General features: G+C 45.2%; 1 protein-coding gene across 1 annotated transcript in view; it reads left to right on the top strand.

Annotated features, from left to right (window-relative positions):
- Positions 1 to 5,386, top strand: part of rab3db (RAB3D, member RAS oncogene family, b) — a 19,454-nt gene continuing 14,068 nt past the window's right edge. The window contains exon 1 of the mRNA XM_008299194.1: positions 1 to 848. The gene's annotated coding sequence lies outside the window, so the exon portion shown is untranslated. The remainder of the gene's footprint in view (positions 849 to 5,386) is intronic.

Here is a 5,386-nt window from a genome sequence, read left to right as displayed (position 1 = left end):
ATTTTTTAAGCTGAATTAACTTAAATTGAATCACCAATCAGCACTTATCTTCTCTAAGTATAACTGATCCGTGTTTAGGACGTAACAGCAGGTTTTTAATACCCACACAGGAGCAGGTACTTTATTTCTCCCCTGACAACAGCCCTGATACAGGTTCTACGGGGTTGGTTCTTGCCTTCAGAAGAGGCATAAAGGTTATAACGTTCCTGCAGTGGAGCACTGGGGGTCACTACAGGTGCCCACAGTTTGTGTTTGCCCAGAGGCTCCCCAGCATGTGAATGCAGCCCTGCAGGTAGGAACACAAAGACTATAAACCCACCATTAAGCCTTCAAACTTGAGTCTGTTTGCAGGTTTAGAAACACAGGAGGTGAAATACATCAACTTTAACAAAACTCCTCTGAGACAAACTATTAATATATAAAACTGCTTTAAGGTGACAAACACAGCTGGACTCAGATGCTGTTGATACGTGTACTGCGTCTTGAGGGTGTGCGCGAGCCTTGTTGATGTGGGTTCCCCGCGCGCTCACGTGCGCCTCGTTCGGACAGCCCTCTCGTGTGTCCTCGCGCTGCGCTCGCGGCAGAAAGCAGCACCTGGCAGCGCGAGTTCAGTGTCCGCAGTGAAACAGCGACAGTCTGCGCACGAGCACAGATCCGGGAGCCGCTCCGGGCCGCCGAACAACCGGGAGGGAGAAAAAAAGTCGCCTGTTGAGAAAGAGAAGCTGCTGGAGCAGGAGAGGAGCCTTCAGGTGCACCTGGTCAGCCCACTTCCACAGAGCAGCTCGTCCCGCGTCGTTCTGAGGACCGAAGACATCAAGGAGCCGAGTTCCAGCTTTTTCCTCGAGAAGGTAAGTTTGTGAACGCAGCGGGTTTTTCCTGCTGCTCGCTTCCTTCATGTCCGACCGCTAACAGGCAACTCTAACTAACATCCACAGCAAACGGAAACCCTCAGGGAACCTTCGGGGAACGTTTCCTGAAGGTTAGTTTTCGTGGAATTTCACAAGAAAGCCACAGTTTTATTGTAAAGACAGCCCAGAAAAGGAGGAGCATTCAGAGAACCTTAAAAGAATGTTATCTGAACGTTAGTTTTTGTGGATTTTTTCCCCCTACAAGACAGTTTATTGTAGACAAAACTGAGCAAACAGGAACCTTCAGGGAACGTTCCCTAGAGGTTGGTTTTTCTGAAATTTTGCCAAAAAGTCAGTGTTTGTTGTAAACACAGACACAACATTTCAGGAACTGTAAAGGAACGCTACTTGAACATTTCCTGAAAGTTAGTTGTTTTTCTTTAGAATTTTTGCCAGAAAGTGACAGTTCATTGTAGACAGAAAACAGAAACCTTCAGGGAACAAAACCCAAACGTTCCCCAAAGATTAGTTTTGGTGGAAGTTTGTTGTAAACACAGCCGAGAAAAGAGGAACGTTTTATGGACCCTTTGGGGGAATGTTACCCGAATGTTTGTTTTTGTAGCGTTTTGCAAGAAAGTCACAGGTTGGTGTGGACACAACCCAGCAAACAGGAACCTTCAGGGAACAATACCTGAACGTTCCCCACAGGTTAGTTTTGGTGGAAGTTTGTTGTAAACACAGCCGAGAAAAGAGGAACGTTTTATGGAACCTTTGGGGGAATGTTACCCGAATGTTTGTTTTTGTAGCGTTTTGAAAGAAAGTCACAGGTTAGTGTAGACACAACCCAGCAAACAGGAACCTTCAGGGAACAATACCTGGATGTTTCGTCAAAGTTCACTTTGGTGGAATTTTGCAATAAAGTCTGTTGTAAACGCAGCCCAGAAAAAAAGGGGCATTTAGGGAATGTTACTTGAGCGTTTTCCGAAGGCTTGTTTTTGTGGAATTTTAAAAGAAAGTTAGTCTGCTGTAAACACAGCCCCGAAAAGAGCAGCATTCAGGGAACCTTAAGGGAACGTTACCCAAAGATTTGTTTTTGTAGTGTTTTAGAAGAAAGTCAGAGGTTATTGTCGACACAACCAAGCAAACAGAAACCTTCAGGGAACGCTACCTGAATGCTCCCTGAAGGTTAGTTTTGGTTGAATTTTGCTCGAAAGTCACAGTGTGTTGTGAAGAGCCTAGAAAAGAGGAACTTTCAGGGAACATTACTGGAGCGTTTTGTGAATTAGCTTTTGTGGATGCTAGCAGGAAAGTTTTAGTTTGTTGTGAAGAGCCTAGAAAATAGGAACCTTCAGGGAACATTGTTGGAGTGTTTTTGGAAAGGTTAGCTTTTGTAAAAGTTAGCAGGAAAACAGTTTTGTTGTAAACATGGCCGAGAAAATAGGAGCATTCAGGGAACCTTGAGGGAACATGTCCTGAAGGTTAGCTTTAGTGGAATTTTTCCGAGCCCAGGAAACTGGAACATTCAGGGAACAAACACTTACGTTCCTTGAATGTTTGTTTCTGAAAAGTGTCCGTTCTCTAAAGGTTCCTGTTTGCTGGGATGTTGCCTCTTTTAAGGCTAACAGCTTCATTACCACAATTGTACCGGTCTGTTTTAGCTCTCCTCCTTACGTTTGCAGTATTTGTCGTATAATTTCAACGTAATCCTCGAGCTGAAGCCTCGTTTGTGTCCGTCTACGTTTGTGCGTCTCCGCCTAATGAGAGAACAGATGTGGCAGCTGCCAGCTAATCAATAGTGGTCATTTCCCGTCCAGCCTGCTGGCTCCTGGCTCAGCAAACAGTGCCAGCTGAGAGACCTGGCTGCACCGCCGTCAGCTCCTATACACCATAATGCCTTCTATTTGTTTTTCTGGAGATAATGACACTCCTTTGTGCTATAAAGGAGCTGGCATTCTCGTCCGTCCTGCAGCTCAGTAAAAGGCTGGTTTCCCTGCGTGGAGGACATCTGTCTCCTCTGGGATGACTGGCGTGATGTCGTAGCAGGTGCTGATGTGGGACTCCGTGTTATTGATGCTGCTCGGCCTCTTTTAATCAGTTGAATCGATGCTGTCGTTGCCTCATGTTGCTCTAAAATGTTCCCAGACATCATCAGTAACGCTGCTATTGTGCGTCTTCAGTAATTTGCGTACCCAGAGGGAACATGACACAGCAGACTTAAGCATGACCGGAAAACTCTATAAAAGCTTGTAATTTCTATAACGTGCTTTTTAAAAAGGGGAAGATGATTTAGGAGATGTCATCAGACTTTGTGAGTCTTTGCCTGCAGACATCATGAGCTGCTCAGTAAACACAAAGGACATGTGACTGGGTTTACCTCGGGCTTAAGCTCAACTGAGGAGAGACTTAAAATATCATTTTAAAGGGGGGGTGACTCGATGCTATGTGATCTGTAAGTACAAAAAAATGCACCTCGGGGACCCCACGGGGATCATGTGATGTGAGATTAGAGCGACTTGAGAGCGCAGACCTTTATGTAATGCTGTGTAAAGGGATTGTTTTTTCTAGTGATTGCACCGAGGCTTCACGTTCAGTCGTGAGGAAAAGTTGTGAAAGAGCGTTGTGCCATTTTGCCCGCTGTCAGTAAGAAGGCGTGTTTCACCACGACGTCGACCACACAAGATTGCACAGGCTGGCGTGTGCATGAAGTCAGTCGGAAGTTAATGAGCCAAAAGTCGGGTTTCGTGTCTGGATCGGCCCTCAAAATAAACCGCAGCAGGTCTCAGAGTTGCAACGTTGTACATGTAAAATTAGACGACCAATTGCTGGAGAAATTGCAGTCATTTGTCTGTTGGTTGAGGCTAAAAATGTAAAGCCGGATAACTATTTTGACTTTGTACAAAGGAGCAGCTCTGCAAAGGCCTTTTAACTGTCTGAGATTTTACATTGAACATCTGTGCATTAAGGTCCCTCTCTAAGGTCACACATATTTACAAAACCGGATCCACATTTTGAAAAATAACATTGTTCACACCAGATTGTTTTTCAAAAGAAATCTTCGTTTACACAAACACGTCGTTAAGAGCTGCTATGAGCATGCCCAACCTATAGGGGGCAGTGTAGCTAGAAGCATGCTAGCCAATCAGAATCCTGGAAAAAACAAGGATTCAAGGATAATGGCGTGAGGGTTTCGAGCGATCCTTCTCCTCTGCTCCTCCACATGATAGAACATTTCTGAATGTAAATGCAAACAGGCCAAAAGCATTTGCACAAACGTAGAAACAAACATGGCTTTAACAGCATCCATTTCTATCGCAGTAGCCAAAACTGTAAACATGGGTCGCACACACATGACGTCAAACTCCGTCTCCTCCTGTCTACATGCAAAGACGGAGTTTTTCCAAATCTCCACTTTGTTTCCAGATATGTTTTCGGTGACTTGTAGCTTCGTTTAAGACCAAAGGCCCGTTGAAATATCACTGTTTTTGCTACGTGTAGGCCTTAATCTGCCTGTTCATGGTTTATGGTAAAGGGTTTGGAGAGTAGTAGCAACAGTTTGGGTCAGTTAAGGTCTCCAGTGACAGTAAACATGTGTATGCAGGGTAAACAGTTTGGCCAGGCTTCTTTAATCTCCCAGTAATGATCCTCTTCTCTTCCTCTTTTTTTCCCCCCATAGCCCGTGGTGGTAGTGAGATAGAGATCTCTATCCTGCTCTGGAGACCTCCATCTGGCAGGTTAAAAGCTGTGCGAACTCACTGCTTTGACCACTAATGGGTCTTGCAGGCAGCTGAGTCCTAGTCTGGTCTCCACGGAGACGAGTCTCGGTGGAGGGAGGCAGAGGCGAGCTGCAGCGATTGATCAGCTTTGTGTGCGTTAGAAAGGATAGACATGGCTCTATGCTGCTCTCTGCTCTCCTGTTCACACCCAGAGCTGAGCGGCTGCCCTCCTCCTCCTCCTCCTCCTCCTCCTCCCGCTGTGAGGATGACTGACAGTAAGAGGCCTAATGGCAGGTAATCTCATACCTGCCCCACGAGAGGTTACATTGAGATGAATGGTGATAATGGAGCAGATGGAATAGAATAAAATAGAATATGAACATTTAATAGCATTATTCCTAGATGTGACTTTCGGTAATATATATATATATTTTTAAAATAAGATTTGATTTAATAGTTTATTAACAACTGTACTTTACAAGTTGGTTGTTGAAGGTTCCTTGTGGAGCTTGTTGGAAGCATTTTTGAATTATTTAAAACACACATTGTTTACATCCTTGTTTGCGATTTTGCATTCCGGTTCCTTGCTGACACAAAACTCTGCAGCTTTGTGCGTTACTACCTCTTATATATAAAAGCACTGCTTCACAGCGGGGCTGCAAGGTGGAGCGGTGGTTAGTACTGTTGCCTCGCAGCAAGAAGGTCACCGGTGAGGACACCCGGGATCTTTCTGCGTGGAGTTTGCATGTTCTCCCCGTGCAGCGTGGGTTCTCTCCGGGTTCCTCCCACAAACATGTTGAGGTTAATTGGTGATTGTAAATTGTC

Source organism: Stegastes partitus, unplaced genomic scaffold (genome assembly GCF_000690725.1).
Source record: "Stegastes partitus isolate 25-593 unplaced genomic scaffold, Stegastes_partitus-1.0.2 Scaffold1390, whole genome shotgun sequence".
NCBI lineage: Eukaryota > Metazoa > Chordata > Actinopteri > Pomacentridae > Stegastes > Stegastes partitus.
Note: the sequence above shows the minus strand (reverse complement) of the source record. Positions and strands in the feature narration are given on the sequence as shown.